Below are 18,058 nucleotides of genomic sequence, written 5' to 3'. Positions count from 1 at the left end.
ATCAACAATCACCCAAATGGTGTCGTATCCCCAGGCAGTCTTTGGTAACTTCGTGATGAAATCCATGGTAATACCGTCCCATTTCCATTCTGGGATTTCTGGTTGTTGAAGTAATCCTGACGGCTTCTGGTGTTCAGCTTTGACTTTGGAACAAGTTAAACATTCCCCAACATATGTTGCAACGTCTGTCTTTAAATTAGGCCACCAATAATGTGTCTTAAGATCTTGGTACATCTTTCCAACTCCAGGATGTATCGAGTATCTTGTCTTATGTGCCTCATTCAATATCAACTTCCTTAATCCACCCAACTTCGGTACCCAAATACGGTTTGCAAAATATCGAATTCCATCTTCCCGTATAACGAGTTGCTTCTCATACTTCTTCATTATTTCATTTCCTATATTTTCTTTAGTAAGTGCTTCTCGTTGAACTTCTTTGATTTGTGAGTTGAGATTCATGCGGATTTTTATGTTCATCGCTCGTACTCGAATTGGTTCTCGTTCCTTTCTGCTTAAAGCGTCAGCCACCACATTCGCTTTCCCGGGATGATAACGAATTTCACAATCATAGTCGTTTATTAACTCGACCCACCTACGTTGCCTCATGTTCAGCTGTTTTTGATCGAAAATATGTTGAAGGCTTTTATGATCAGTAAACACAGTGCATTTAACCCCATACAAGTAGTGTCTCCATATCTTCAATGCAAACACGACTGCTCCCAGTTCTAGATCATGCGTCGTATAATTCCGCTCGTGAATCTTTAATTGTCGGGATGCGTATGCAATAACTTTCTTCCGTTGCATAAGAACGCAACCAAAACCTTGTCGCGAAGCGTCACAATATATTTCAAAATCATCGTTCCCTTCTGGTAACGATAAAATAGGCGCCGTAGTCAACTTCTTTTTCAGTAATTGAAATGCACTCTCCTGCTCAGAAGTCCATTCATATTTCTTCCCTTTTTGCGTTAACGCTGTCAACGGCTTAGCTATTCGGGAAAAATCTTGAATAAACCTTCTATAATAACCGGCTAAACCCAAAAATTGGCGTATCTGCATTGGTGTCTTAGGAGTCTCCCATTTTTCAATGGCTTCAATTTTTGCTGGATCAACCTGAATTCCTTTGCTACTAACAACGTGGCCAAGAAATTGCACTTCTTTCAACCAGAAAGCACATTTAGAAAATTTAGCATATAGCTGTTCTTTTCTCAATAACTCTAATATCAACCTTAAATGCTGCTCATGCTCTTGCTCACTCTTGGAATAGATAAGAATATCATCAATGAAAACGATAACAAACTTATCTAAATATGGACTACAAACTCGATTCATGAGGTCCATGAATACAGCTGGCGCATTCGTCAATCCAAACGGCATGACCAAAAATTCGTAATGACCGTAGCGTGTCCGAAAAGCAGTTTTCGGTATATCTTCTTCTTTGACACGTAATTGATGATAACCCGATCTTAGGTCAATTTTCGAGTACACACATGATCCTTGGAGTTGATCAAATAAGTCGTCAATTCTCGGTAGTGGATACCGATTCTTGATAGTTAACTTATTTAATTCACGATAATCTATACACATTCGGAAAGATCCGTCTTTCTTCTTGACGAATAAAATTGGAGCTCCCCACGGTGAAGTACTTGGTCGTATGAATCCACGGTCTAGTAATTCTTTTAACTGACTTTGAAGTTCTTTTAATTCGGACGGTGCAAGTCTATATGGAGCACGAGCCACTGGTGCAGCTCCTGGTACTAACTCTATTTGAAATTCTACAGATCTAAATGGAGGTAATCCCGGCAACTTTTCCGGAAAGACTTCAGGAAAATCTCTTGCCACAGGCACGTCATTGATGCACTTCTCTTTTTCTTTCTTTTCGACTTTATTAACATGTGCTAAGATAGCATAGCACCCTTTCTTCAAGCACTTTTGAGCTTTCAAATAACTAATGAGTTTTAGCTTTGAGTTACCCTTCTCTCCATAAATCATTACGGGCGTTTTATTCTTACGAGGAATGCGAATTGCCTTCTTGGCACACACAACTTCAGCTCCTATTTTGGACATCCAGTCCATGCCGACTATTACATCAAAACTTCCTAATTCTACGGGTATCAAGTCAATTTTAAACGTTTCTCCGGCTAAATTTATTTTACAATCACGGCAAATTTTATCGGCTTTAATTAGTTTACCATTAGCTAACTCAATCATGTACTTAGCATCGAGAGGTAATGATGAACAATTCAATTTAGCGTGAAAGTCTCTACACACGTAACTTCTATCAGCACCAGTATCAAATATAATAGATGCGGATAAGTTATTAATGGTAAACGTACCCGTAACAAGCTCCGGGTCTTCACATGCCTCTTTAGCATTAATAACAAATGCTCTTCCACGTTCAGGTCCGATATTCTTCTCTGGATTCGGGCACTGGCTCTTATAGTGACCTTGTTTTCCACACCCAAAACAAGTAATGGTAGCCAAAGCAGTTCTATTTGCATTGGTGGCAGGAGTCTTGGTACCATTTGTATTTGTAACGAGAGCCCTACAATCTTCAGCAAGATGACCCTTTCGATTACATTTGTTGCATACCACATTACAGTAACCAGAGTGATGTTTGTGGCATCGGTTGCATAAAGGATTTTGTCCTTTATAACCAAAGCTTAAACCACTACCCGTACCTTGCGTGTTTTCTTGTTTCTTAAAAGATTGTTGTTGGTTACCTCGATCATAATTTCCATTCCACTTTCTTTTGTTACCTGATACCTTCACATCAGTATTGGATACTTTCTTATCCATGATGAACTGATCCATTAGCTCGTTTGCCATGGTTATAGCTTCATGAATTGTCTTAGGTTTCGATGCTGTAACATTTGCCTTGACCTTTTTGGGCAAACCATCTTTGTACATTTCAATCTTCCGTTCTTCGGTTGGAACCAATTCAGGACATAGCAAAACTAATTCCATGAATCGCTGATTGTAGTTGGTGATTTCAGTACCAATAACCTTCAGACTTCGTAACTCATCTTCCAACTTCCTAACCTCGTTCCTTGGACAATATTCATTGATTAACATTGTTTTGAATTCTTCCCACGGAGTATCATAAGCTACATCTCCTCCTACAGCCTTCACATAATTTTTCCACCACGTGAGTGCACTATCTTGTAAAGTGTACGATGCGTATTTGGTCATGTCCTTTTCAACACAACCACTGATTTTGAACACAGTTTCCATCTTTTCTATCCACCGGGTTAAACCGATCGGTCCTTCTGTTCCACTGAATGATGAGGGCTTGCAAGCTTGAAAAGTTTTGTAAGTGCACCCCACACGAGGATTTGGGTTAACTGCAGCACCTCTTGCAGCCTCGACCCATAACATTCTGTCGTTCACTCGCTGATTGATGAGTTCCAGGATTTCTTGTTCCGTCATTCGGTTCAATCGCGCCATATTCTTCTATAAGAATGAAAAGAAAATAATTATTCACATGGAATATTATAGATGTAGTGTATATTTACAGTACATTATAGCTTATTAATAATATGAACCAGGTATTATTATAAAAGCCTTTTCTTCTTATTAGCGTTTTATAATTATATCTAGGGTAGTACCTACCCGTTAATGTCCATACTTAATAGCTTAGTACAGAATCAATTACTACCATCTAAATAATACTTAACCATGGAAAATTATTGCATTTCACACTTCACTATTTTACATATGCTTATCTTACATCGAACATTAAGCAAACCACACTAATAATATTATACAAAACATTATATGATCCCATGGTTTAATACGGCAGCGCATCGTTTGGTCTATTTTCTAGGACGTTTAGGTTCAAAGAATCGCTTAACGCTTATCCTGGCTGTCTGCCTATATTTTGGCTGTGGGACTGAAGAACTGGATGCCGGGATAGAACGAATAGGAATAGCGGGAATAGGGGTGGTAGTGTCTAGTGGAGTTGGTGCCACATCATCCTTATTAAACTCAGGATTTGAATTTTCTAATTCATTAGCCTTTCGTTTCTTTCCTAGTTCGAACTCTTCTTTTGTAATTTCCTGTATTTCTTCCTCGGGTTCACTTTCCTCCTCGGGTTCACTTTCCTCCTCGGGTCCACTTTCCTCCTCGGGTTCACTTTCCTCCTCGGGTTCACTTTCCGGGTTCTCTATAGTCGGTTCATCTGGAATTTGTGAGTCTTCCCCAAAGATATTATTTTCGTCATCGGATAGGTTAATGACTGGAACATCATCTGAAGATTCTGGTTCGGAGTCGCTGAATGTGATAACAAGTTTTGAGCCCGACATCTATCACACAACAACTAACCCATTAGTACTACATAATATTTACATATAAATTTTAACCAACGATGATAAGCAATGGTTTTTAAATAAGACCCGGTCAAAGTCCAGACTTACTAATGTATCCTAACGACTTATCAGTTAGACACACTAATGCAAACCTGGTTCGCTAAGACCACCGCTCTGATACCACATGTCATAACCCGTCCTTAACCGTAAGAACGTGTTAGATAACGTATGATTTCATTGCGAGGTATTGACCTCTATATGCGACATTTTTAAAAGAAAAACTGCATATATTATACATTACAAACCATGATTCTTATTTTTGATACAAGCTTTGGACGAAATAAAGATGATTATCGTTTAGCGATAATCTTCGACTTACAAACTTTACAAATGATGATAACAACACGATTTCTAGCATATTTTACAACACAAGTTCTTGGATATGCAGTCTTATTTTTGACACAAATATGCGTACGCAAGATCCTGCTCAAATTCAACATAATGCAGCGGAAACTTCTAATTATCACATGAGAATAAACATGTTTAAAACGTCAACATAAAGTTGGTGAGATATAGGTTTAGTGCCGGCAGCAATATATATATATAGACCACAAGATTTCGTATATAAACAGTTTAATAAAAATATTCTAAGTGGTTGAGCACTTGGTAACCATACTTAACAATTAATCACGTCGCATATTCCCTTTAATATGAAATCTTACTACACTGTACCAAGTGTAGTCACGAAACGAAGTACTGTGCAACCGTTGAATACTGGTCGTCCAGTCCGGTTGGGGTTGTCAAGCCCGATAGATCTATCAACAGGATTCGCGTTTACAATACCGCTGTAAATATTAGTTACCAAGCTACAGGGAAGTATGCCAGTGGTACAACTCAACGTAGAATATATTTTTCAGTTAGTTGTGTCCATAACGTAAAACATAAAATACATGTATTCTCATCCCGAAATATTTATAGTTTAAAAGTGGGACTATATACTCACTTTCGTCTTGAAGATATATATATTTTGACTTGGTCTCCCGGTTGATATCACGAACCTATCCATATATAATATATCAATACCTTTTCTTTTTAAACAACGTCACATATATATTCTTGTTATACTTTTAAGACTTTTTATAATTCCTTAGTCCGTAGTTAGCAGTTCGTTGTTAGTAATTCAATTTTAATGGTTCATATTTAGATGTTTAATAAACCCCCAACGAAATAAATAAAACCCCCAACGTATATGTATTGGTCGAGATTAATCTTGACCCACGGTACCGGTGTTGTCAAATGACGTGTTGCGTACATAAAGTACCGGTGTTGTCAAATGACGTGTTGCGTACAAACATGGGATCTTATGATTAATCTTCTCGTGTTGTTTACGGGTGATCCTGAACCATATAAAATTGAATTATGAGTACATATATATAAAATATCATGTTATCTTAAAAAGATGTGATTTATTTTAATTTTCTCCAATTAATCCCGAAGTTAAACTAGTCTTGGATAGCCAATTTTGTTTCGGTCATAGTTTCTTCGTTACAACTCCGTTTTCGTTGATTCAACTTGCCATCTCCTTGGATCGAGTTCCTCTTTAAGACTATGAACTGTAAATATCTTAGTTTGTATTCAAAATCACACGGCATAGGTGAAACTTTAGTGAAACTTATGAAGTTAAACCTTTTCCTTTATGTAGGCAACCTTAAATGATTATTTTTCTAAAAATACTTATACTTTGAATTAAATCATGAAATTTTTATGTGTTACCATATTCATAGTAAAAATCATTTTTCCAGAACATAAACCTTCAATTCAAAGTTTAAGATGGTTTTTAATTATCCAACCCAAAACAGCCCCCGGTTACACTCCGACGTCGTAAAAACAGTTTTTAAGGTGTTCTTTGAAAAACCAAGTTATACCTTATTAAATTAGCATATATTTAAGTTATATTACAGGTCTTGAAGTATTTTAAAAGTTAAGTTAGAAGGATCTATTTAGTTTGCAAACAAGTTTGAAAACATTCAAACTATGTTCTTGTTGTTAAAATTGTATACCACAAAATATGATAGCTGTATATATATGAATCAAATAAGGTTATGAACATAGATACTACCTCAAGTTCCTTGGACAAGGTTTCTGTAAAAGAGGAGTAAGAACCTAGAACCAAAAGGGTGATGGAATTGGATGAAAGATTGGAAGTAAGTTTGTGTTCTTGGAAGGATTTCTTGAAGTGTTTTTGTAAGGTTTTCTTATGAGATTTAAGTGTTGTTTTTGAAGCTAAATGATGGAGAAAATGCTTGGAGATGATCAAGTATGAAGTTAAGAGTATTTTGAGAGAGAAATGGAAGTGTAAGTATGAGAAAATGGGGTGAAGAAATGGTGTGCATGCATAAAAACGTTTTTAGGTTATAAAGGAAAAAAAAGATACCTAACTTTGTTTTCTTGCTAAATAATTCATGCTACTTGACAAATGGTTGGTTCCACATGTTTCTTAATCATTTAAGGCTGCTAAGGAGCAGATTTTTATTGGTATATACCAATAGTAAATACATCTAGAAGCTGCGTATGATACGAGTACATATACTCTAGATATACGTATAGAAATTTTGTGAAAAATGGAATGAGGATTCAAATATAGCTATCTTTTGTGAATACACTTATATGGTTTTATGTATTTAAGTTCTTAAAAGTGATTAAATTCATTACTTATACGATATATGTATAAACATTATAGGTCATAAGTATTTAAGTCAAATAACGTTGCGTATGGTTATCGTTTTGAAAACTTAAGTTAGTAGTTTCAAAATATACATATAACTTATTGTTATTAATACAAAATGAGATATTAAAACATTCTTAGATCATGTTAAATATGTATATATACATATATATACACAAACGTATAATTATCATATGTTATATAGTTCGTGATATCATCGATCAAACTAGACGGTCAAACGTTGTGTAAAACTCTTTTCAAAAGCATAAATCTCAACAATTTGGATTGCTTATCATGTTGGTAAGGTTTAATTTATGTAAATATTAATCTTACAAGTATAGAATGATCGAAAAAGTGCGGGTCATTACACGTTTAGTTTTGTTTGTTCCTATTTTGGGTTTATTGCATTGTGTAGTTTCTTTTGTTTAGATAGCTTTGCATTTGTTGGAGTTTCTTTGGTTAAGTCCTTTGTATTATTGGTGGCCTTGAGCTTTCTATGTATTGTTTTTGGGATCTTTCATTCATGAAAAATTTAGTTCTTGGTTCACCATTTCTATTTATATAAGTTAGTTTAATCGAAAAATATAGAAAATTTGACATTACAGGTGCTTCAAGTTAGTTTTTTCAGAAAAAAATAAAAGAGAAAATTTAAGGGTACAATAGCTTTACAAAGAAAGAGGTTAATGTGACATTTCCTAGTAGGATTATGAATATTCGATTTTAAGGTTTTATTTGATTCGAGATTTAAAAAAAAAAAAATGTTATTAGAATTTTGGATTTAGGCATCTTTAATAATATGCGCTTGAACCGTCGATAAGAAAAAGTAGGGGTGTTCATCGGTTCGGTTTTCGGTTTGTTCGGTTTATTCGGTTCGGTGTATTCGGTTTTGAAATTTTTTTAGGCAAAACCAAAAACCGAACCGAAAACCGAATTCAAAGTTAAAACCGAACCAAACCGAAAACCGAATTCAAATTCGGATTCGGTTCGGTTTTCGGTTAAAACCGAATAATATGAAAAAACTGAGAACTTTGGTAGTTTAATTGTGGCGTTACTGATGTCTTAGTTATTTATATCCTAAAACAATGACGTATTATTAAATTATCAAGAATTCGATGATTTATTAATATTTATAGCTTAATTATGACGTTTGCTGCTTCTGTTATTAAGAAGAAGAACATAATAATTTAAGTAACATAATTATAATGTGAGCTACCAAATCTTCATATGGGTGAGAATATATTTTATTGATTGGATCCCAAATTATGATGACACTAAAACATAAATATACAAATTAAATATATAAAAATTTTGAATTCGGTTTTGAAATCGGTTTTCGGTTAAACCGAATTCAGAATTTTCAAAACCGAAAACCGAACCGAAAACCGAATTCAAATTCGGTTTCGGTTTGACGCGATCCGAAAACCGTTTATCAAATTCGGTTTGATTTTTTTCCGGTTTAGTTTCGGTTTGGTTTTCGGGTTCCACGGTTTCAAACCAAATACTGACCACCCCTAAGAAAAAGGATAATAGCCATTGTTGATAATTGACATGAAAATGGCATATAAATATTACTATATTTGTGATTGAGGAATATTCATTTGAGTTCATAAATTAAGTTGAGATTCAAGGGACCAATGAGAGTGCGACATGTGTCGCGAAAATCACATGTGATTGAAAAAAAAAATTTTAAAATTTTTATTTCGAAATTTAAAAAAAAAAATTTTTTTTTAAAATTTTTTTTTTTACAATCACATGTGATTTACCTGCACAATCACATGTGATTGAATTGTACAATCACATGTGATTGGATTTGCCATGCACAATCACATGTGATTGGGTTTACAATCACATGTGATTGACATGCATAATCACATGTGATTTTTTAAAAAAAAAATTCGAAAAAAAAAATTCGGGAAAAAAAATTTAAAAAAAAAATTTTTGAATTTTTTTTTTCCAATCACATGTGATTTTCGCGCCACATGTCGCGTTCTCATTGGTCCATTTGTTTTCAAGCAAATTTATGGATGCAAGTGATTACAACTCATTTGTGATTATACATGTTTTGTATGGATAACATCCAATATCGTTGAATCAATGACTTGACATTCAAATATGAAAATTTTATTAGGTTTGCCTAATTTCATTCAAATATAAAAAAATTATTAGGTTTGCCTAATGTTGCTTTTGATCAAACATATATTTGATCCAAGGGGTTCGATCTACACTTATCAATGAAATAAGAATTTAAGAATCATTCGTGTTTAACTCTCCGGACCGATGTACCGTGACTAAACTCATTGTAAGATTAAGATCTCAACAGGGATTGGTTAAACGTCGACCAACCATCGTCGGGCTAGAAGGTATTGATGGCTAAAGGGAAGGTATTAGTGTTCATAGAACGTTACATGTAACCGTTAGCGCAGCTTTGCAGCTGTAAAACCAATCTCCGACGAACCTGTCCACTGTATGTGACAGTCGCCATGCAAGTTGTTGGGCCGTCTGGCGGTCGTACCATGTTGGGATCTTGCTAGCTATCTGTGTTGTATTTTGTTCGTTTATGCTCTGCCCATGAACCGCATGTTACAATCTTTGATGGATGCTTCATGTCAGTGCATGTTTATCTATGCTTGCGTTACAACCCTCTTATGCTCGGCGCGCCGCTGCGCCATTGGTAGTCATACATATGTTGGTCAAACCGTTTACTATTACTTAAAAAACACGTGTACATCCCGTGTGACGCGTTGTACGAAGCTTGCGAGTATGCGTATCTTTAAGTCCATCCAGTTAGAGATTATGCGCAAGTATTGCGTATGGTGTCAAACTCAACTAAATTCTCAATATAAATATGAAAAGATATTTAAATATAAATCCATAAAATAGTAAAAAGAAATGAGAATGGACAGTGGGTTGCATTTAATGCGAGACTTATTTTTTTCCGGCTTGTATCAGCGTGCAAAAAGAATAAACTGTCAACTCATTCGTCACTTGTCCCTTCTTTGTCAATTGTTCAGCATCTTCCCATGTTGTTCCTGACACGTGTGCGGCTGTGATCCCTTCTTGCTTTTAACCGCCCTTTTTTAACTTTCTCAAGAAGCCATTATGAATTGCCTTTGCCTATAAATACATCATAACCTCTCACATAAATTTTTTTTACCTTTCTACCAATTCACACACTTCTTCTTAGGTTTTCATCAGCGCATTTTACCTTTCGTCTAATCCAGTTCGTTCGGTTTTACAAGTGTCAAGTTAGCACATACTTTACCTTCTTATTTTTACCGTTTATATAGATTTTCTTCATCTTTTACAATAATGGCCGCCTCTACTTTTGCCATCGAGCCCGACAATGCCAACTATAATTGCGTTTATTATTACGAAAAAGAATGTTAGGGAAATTCGTGAATGGTATCCCCCAATATGTGCATTGAACCCAATAGCGCCCAAATCTAACCAACGCGTTGACGATCCTCCACCACATAAAGTCATGGTTTACGCGGAGGCGAAGAAACTAGGAAACCTGCGTTATCCTCCTACGACGTCAGTTTCACCCATATAACGCCTTCCGCATTTCTTACTTTGAGATGTGGTGTAATGCCCATGAGTTTCCTCCAACCTTAAGTTTGTTCAAAAACGTGTACTCCTACAAACAACACCGGGAGAGTTAGTATGCTTTCAAGGAGCGAGCTAGATTCCTTCTTTTTTGTTGACAATTCTTTTAGGGTTAAAGCCACAAACTGGCTATATACTTTCTCAAATGTCCCGATGTCGCCCATATACCTATTGGCTTCCCACTGTCTTTTACAAACGTTCAAAATATGTACCAATGTCAATATTTCGTTACTGGTTACCTGCTGAACCGGTAAAGTTAGTTATTTAATTTTTTTTTCATTTTATATGTCCCGATGTCGGCCATATACTTTTAGTTCTGTTCCGATGTCGCCCATATACTTTCAGGTTCTGTTCCGATGTATCACCGACGTGTCATGACTACTTAGAAGTCACGTCATCAATTGTTTTCGTCACATGTAAAAAAAGTATAGTGGGCGACATCGGTACATTTTTTGAAAGTTTGTAGACGACAGCGGGACGCAAATGGGTATATGGGTGACATCGGGACATTTAAGAAAGTATATAGCCAATTTGTGGCTTTAACCCATTCTTTTATCCCTGACTCTTACGCAAAAGCGCATCTTGGCATTATGGTACCTCAAATAGTTTAAACAAAAAATCCAAAATGTCGGTAGCCGAGAGGCACATATTTGGGCTTTGTGATAACCGCCAGCTCCTTATGCACGTATGTACCAATGAAATCCCGAGGGTTGGCCGAGTTTCTACGCATCCAACCTCTATGCCGACCCTGAAGAACACTAATAATCAGGGTAGGCAGGACAACGCGTCTTTATGTGTTTTTAGTTCTGAGGTTACACAAGTAATTCATGCTAACTTTACTTTGTGTTTATTTTGCATATATGTTGCTTAATGACATCTTCGATGATGAGGCTCTCGACAAGGTTCGCGTCGGGTTACGAGAGGAGGGTGCCAATACTAGAAATGGTGTCAATGCTAGCACGGAGGTTCCACTTAATGACATTGATGTGGGTGGTTCCGTTGAAAGTGAAGGGGATCCCCCGACTCTGGGGATGTGGACATCGATGGCCAGGAGCAAATCTTCGGTCATGATGCTGAGATCCCCACTTCTCCCGAGGCTCAAACGAGGGTCTAACGGGCTCTGGTGCTTCGAAGGAGAAGAAACCAAAGCGCCCTTGGGAGAAGAGGGAGAAGTCCCGTAAGAAGAAGAAAACTGATAAAGTCTTTGTGTGCATATATATTAACCAGACTTCCACTGCCCTTGCATTTCAAAAAAATGTTAACCATATCTTTTCCTTTTTGTAGTGTTTGAAGCTGGAAACATTTTGCAGTTTAGCCAAATCAGGGAGTTTTTGAACGTCCCCTGAAGACGCGGTTGCGTCTCAATAAAACATGATTGCGCCCACTGGCGTACTTTCCTACTTTGATATGAGCCTGGAGGCTGATCTGCGAATGGACATCCAAACCTCCATGCTAAGTCTTTTGCGCAATGTCCACTAGATCAATACCAATCATGCCAGATTGATGGGGGAAAGCAGCTCTCAGCAGGAAAGGCTGAGTACGGGCGAAGCGAGTATTCGGATTAACAATCTTAGGTATTGATTAGAGCTTGCGCAGAAAGCGCAAGCCAATGTCGAGGCTTCTGCTGCCTTAATGGTTCTTCAAGAAAAGCTATAGTTTTGGAGCTTAATGTCGTTAAGGAAAAACATAAAGAGCTTCACGTTGAGGAGGAGCTGCTTAAGGGCACTAGCGAAAAACTTTGCAAGGCCGCCGAGGAGCATGCTTCTCAGATTGCTAAGTTGGAGGATGCGCGGGCTACTGTTGAGCACTTATTTGTCACGCAAAACTGTGGCCTCCCAAATTTGGTTACGCGCGGTTGCAACTCTGTGCACGTGAAAGAGTTGTTTGTCAAGGCCGCGGTGGCAATAAAACCGGAAGAAAGGTTGAAGTTATAGCAGATAATCAAGAAGCACATCAAAGTTCCTCAGAGTCTTGCTCCCATAATCAAGAAGCGGGTCTTGCCCGATGGTGTGGAGAAGCTAAAGAGCGCTTTAAAGGAGTTGGAAAACATCGTCACTCCAAGTCTGGGTGGCGCTATCTCAGGACCCTAACGCGGATGTGTAAGACCCAAATATTTATTGTACATAATGTATTTATGGTGTACGATGCGTGTATGAAGTGTACGAAGCATGTACGTGTTGCTTGCTAGAATGTCACAGAAAACTGGAAGTTGTTTGAGTCACAAGGTGTGTACGTACCTTTTCGACCCCAAATAAAGTTTGATTTGATGTTTTAAAACCTTACCATTAGAAAGAAAATCTTATTTCGTTTCCAACGATATTTGATTCATCGAAAACGGAGCTACGGTCAAAAAGTTATGGCCAAAACAAGTTGCTAAAAACTGTTTTTCTCGGTTACCAGCACCTGTAGGTTGGAGAGGCGCTCCACCCTTTGGAGCGGTGCTTCGATTGCGTCTGATGCGTTTTTTAGCATTTTAAAGGGGTTAAATGAGGGGTACTTTGGTCTTTTCACTTGTGGACGGTTTTGTGGCATTAAGATCAGTTTTAGATCCACTTTTGGATCATTTTCACATCCGCAACTCTCTCATCACATCTTAGAGAGAGAGAGGAAACTTCAAATGGTTTGTGTTAGTTAGAGTTATAAACCCATTTATTGTGAAATTTGGGGGTTTTGGGTAAGATTCATGTAAGTAAGCCTAAATGGGTGACTTAGGGTTTCGATTGATGAAATTGTAAGTTTGAATCTTGCATGTGTTGGTTAAACCTTAGAACACTTATGTACTAGTGATTTTGGTGTTGTGTGGACTTAATTTTGGGTGTAAACCCTAATTTAGGTCAAAATGGGTCAAATGGGTATTTTGGGTCAAGTAAGCTTGATTCGGTGTCAAATTAAGTTTTAGTTGAGTTTTGGTGAATCAAATATGTAAATACTTGATTTAGGTGTTAATTGATGTTTTGAAAATATAACCACTAGTCGTTAGTGATTTTGGGCGTTTTGGGACTTATGTCAAGATGGATTGACTTTGATTTAGGTCAAATTTGGTAATGACACTAGTTTTGGTTAAATGGATGTTAAACACTTTTGTTAAGTGTTAAATGGCATTTTTGAATGAATGTAATCGTGGAAAGTGATTTTAGGTTAAAATGGTATTTTAACATAAGTCAAACGTGGTCAAAATTGGTCAAACGCAATATGGGTTAATATTGCGCGTGTTGGGGTTTTGGTATAATTGGCGTTTGAAATGATTACTACCTAAGTAGTAATTTAGTTTTAAGACCTAGGTTTGGTCTAATTAGTGTAAAGTATGATTTGAGTTAAATTGTACTTTGTAGAGTGGGTTTGAATTACCACCCGAAGTGGTAATTAGTTTATGTCCATTAGGTGTTAAATGGGCGAGTTTTGGTGAGCAAGGTGAGATCCCTCAACTAAGGGATGTGAGTGTCGGGTTCTCTTTTAGAGAATTGCTATTTATGTGCATATTGTGCCTATGTGTGATATAGGTGGTTACTTGCTCGGATTTGAGGACGGAGATCATAATACACTACTTGTGCGGGCATTCCAAGGTGAGTGGAATAATTATGCATGTATGTATATAGTGTATTTATTTGTGAATGTTATGGTATGAACCAACGAGCCGGTAGTACTATAACATATATGTGACGAGTGTCATGATGTGAACCACGAGCCGGTAGCATCAAAGTGTGAACCACGAGCCGGTAGCACTATAAAATGAGATGTGAACCACAAGCCGGTAGCATCAAAGTGTGAACCACGAGCCGGTAGCACTATAAAATGAAGTGTGAACCACGAGCTGGTAGCACTATAAAATAAAGTGTGAACCACGAGCCGGTAGCACTATAAAAGAGTATGACTCAAATGCGTAGTGGCGTGAACCAGGAGCCGGTAGCGTCATAGTATTACGTATGGTGTGAACCACGAGCCGGTAGCACCATAGCGTTTATGGTTGACCATATGGTTTGTGTATGTGTTGTAGTGTAGCATATTATATTGTTTGTGTATATGCTATTGGTTATGCTAGCTTGCGATATTGGAGGTTATTAGCTTGATACTTGAGATGGTTTGCTAATTATGTTGCTAGCATGTATGCGGTATGTGAGTAAGTGTATGCAAGTAGGTACATTATATATGTATATGTATAATTATTGCATTCACTAAGCGTTAGCTTACCCTCTCGTTGTTTACATTTTTATAGATTTGCGTGGAAGATGGCTCGGGTAAGTGTGAGGACTAGTGGACTTGCGTAGTTTGCTTTAGAAGACGTGATGTTGGATTTGATTAGGATTGGGTAGCGTATCCCCAATTGCCATGCTCGGTCTATGTTTTGTATTAAACTAAAATGGGTCGAAATGGTCACTTGTTGTAATTTGGGTCGATGTGGGCCCGGTGTGGTAAAACTCGATTTTATTGTGGGAAATTTTTAGTTTTATTTATATTGACGTGTTATGATAATTTGTTTCATTTAAAAGTGTCGAGAAACATGTTTTACGAACGAGCATAAAAAGAAAGTGGACATGCCACTTTGGAGCGGCGCGCCCCTATATGGAGCGGCGCTCCATAAGTCTGAAACTGAGCTGTTTAATAAAAAAAAATTAGTGTTTTCGGTTGGATAACGGGTTGGGTTGTTACAAGTGGTATCAGAGCATGGTCTAAGGGAATTAGGTGACCTTGGTATAGGTGCCTAGTCTTAGACTTGTTGGCGGTTATGCATTATTTGCGGGACTTGTAGGAATACGGGTCAGATTGAGAATTGTTAGTGCCTTAGAGTAGGTGACTAACTAGGACTTGTGTTTGGCCAGTGTGGGATTATTTGGGGCCTTATTTCGCGTGTAAATTAGTGCCTTAGATAGCTAGTGCGTAATGTAAGTAGGCGAACTTGGACGTTGTTTTAGCGATAGTCACCTAGGTTGTAGGTTGACTTGTTGTTGTGGTGTACTTGTGTACGTTTATTATTATATGGTATATTGGTGTATATATACAGGTATCTTTTGGTGCGGTGTCCTAGAGACAAATCTATTGGAGAGATTTGCATGTTTGGCGGTTTGAGTGATCGAGTTCATGGTAAGGACTTGGGTCATTCGGGTACTAGGAGTTATCACGTCTTATTTTGTGTGAATGTTGCGTCAGTCCGGGTAAACTACTTTGCATGACCATGTGGAAATGGTAAGGTACGCATTTGTAATAGTGACTGATCGCCATTATTACAAAAGTGTATCTTGACATCGAGCATGACATGACAGGTATCGAGCGAAGGAAATGTGGCATGGTTGGGGTAGATTCGGGATGAATGAGGAATATTTTAATGGTTCCTAGGTTATAGTTGTCTCGGGTGATGTGATTTTTGTCACATCGAGTTCATTTCGAGCCGGGAAGTGTTGCATTGTTGGGATTGTCATTAGTTGTAGTTACTCATCGTAACTAGGAGGACCGATTTGTGTGTGTACGACGAAGACTTAAATCCCTTGATGGGATGTAGCAAGTCTAATGATTATAGAATTGGGTTATACTCGGTAGAGTGTGTGGTTAGAGAACCGTGTAAGGATTCTAGTTGTGAGTCGCCTTGGAATTGGCGAATCGAGGAGTATTCGGGTCGTTAAACTCATGGGAGTGGGACCTGTATGACGGTGATTGCGTAGTGTGTTAGCGTGTTGTGGATTATAGAGTAACATTCCTAACGGAATACCTCTTTATGATGTGGTTGTGTCAAAGTGCGAAAGAGTGTAAAACTTGGTGCTTCCAAGCATCTCTTTAGAGTTAGATGAAGGGTTTCGTGAGGCTATATCGTTTGGCCTTGTGAAAATTGTGGGTAGCGTGTGATCGCTAGGAACTTTCGATAAGATGATAAACTGTAAGGTTTGTCGGGTAGGTATGACTTCGGGTCATTATTATAGAGAGATAGGTGATATCGGGTGTATGGAACCTAAAGATCGAGTTTCTAAAATTTCAGTTGATTGTGGTGGGAGTCTGCATGACACGGGATCAGGTGCCTTCTTATACCTGCTAGTGTAATGTTCAACTCCGGTGATGGTGTGATCACTTTGTGCTTAGGGTGCCTGTGAGATACCCTTGGAAGCATCGAAGATTTTAAATAGTGATTGACGGGTGATAGTAATTCGACGGTTGCGAAAATCAAAGTTTAGGAGCATTGTAGTAAATACTTCTTATGAAGAGGCGGATGAGCGAATCTTGTTGCTCTTATGTGATAGACGAGTAAGGATGACCGGTGAGCCGGTAATGGACTTAATGGTCGATTAGGTCGAAGGTTATGATGGGGCGTTGATATTGTGGTCGATGCAATTATTGTGTCAGATTGGTCACTCTTCTCCATGAGAATGAGCAATTGTTGATAAAGATTCGTTGCGTAGAAGGTCGGGTGATCTCGACTGTGATGCACGACTGATTAAGCGGAGTGGTATATGCCTAGTCATAGAGGCGTATGTGGGACTTTGGTGGAGTTTGCTCTGCGAACGATGAAGAGCTGTTAATTATGATTTTTGGTATGAAGGTGTGATGTCGTCGCGTGTACGACATCTCAAGTGATTGTGCATGTCGGCTCTGAGAGCCTAAAGTGAATTTGCGGTGATTTGATATTTATGACCAACGGTGAGAATGGTCAGGTGTGACGTGGAATTACAATTCTGTGGGATGTTATCATTTTGGCGGTGAGAATGGGGAGATAAATCCTAATTGGGGGAGTTTTTACTGTCGTCAGAGGAAAACTCCAGTGGTGTTATGCATAGTGAAATGTCGAAGTGTACCGTGCTAGGCCTCAATAGGTATTCGGAGTTCCTAACGAGGAAGGGTGACGAGTTGTTAATGTCGACTTGAGATCGTGCTTTACGATTGTTACAATTCCGGAATGTTATGCGTGAAGATTGTGATGGTGGGATAGAAGGGAGTGTAAGTCTTCTTATGTATAGTGGTCGTGTAGTACCAATGTGCGATATGAGACCAAATATGAAGTTTGAGATCCCAGAATGAGAGAATGAAACTGTCGTTCGGGTGCTTTCGTGATGTAAAATTGGGATTGGTGCGAAACTCGGATAGTACTGTTGAGTAGGTACGAGTTCGATTTCGGTATGGATACTATATTTTCCCTTTCCGGAAACGTGATCGTGGAAATTGTCAGTGGATTATTCCATTTTATGGACGATTGTGAGGCACGGAGTGCCGGTTCTGATTGTCTCACATAGAGACGTGCGGATGTTGTTTGTTTGCGTGAGTGTGTTCCCTAGTGATGTGACCCGTTAGTTGCATCTATATGTCGAGGCCATCCTTAACGGACGGTCTAGGTAGGAGGATTCCCCAGGTGTGGTGGATATTATTGTGGGTTGTGCGGTAAATTGTGAATTTGTTGTGATGATAATTCACTGTTGACGGGATTCTAGTACGCGAATAGTTTCCA

This window comes from Rutidosis leptorrhynchoides, chromosome 11, assembly GCF_046630445.1.
Source record: "Rutidosis leptorrhynchoides isolate AG116_Rl617_1_P2 chromosome 11, CSIRO_AGI_Rlap_v1, whole genome shotgun sequence".
Taxonomy (NCBI): Eukaryota; Viridiplantae; Streptophyta; class Magnoliopsida; order Asterales; family Asteraceae; genus Rutidosis; species Rutidosis leptorrhynchoides.
Note: the sequence above shows the minus strand (reverse complement) of the source record.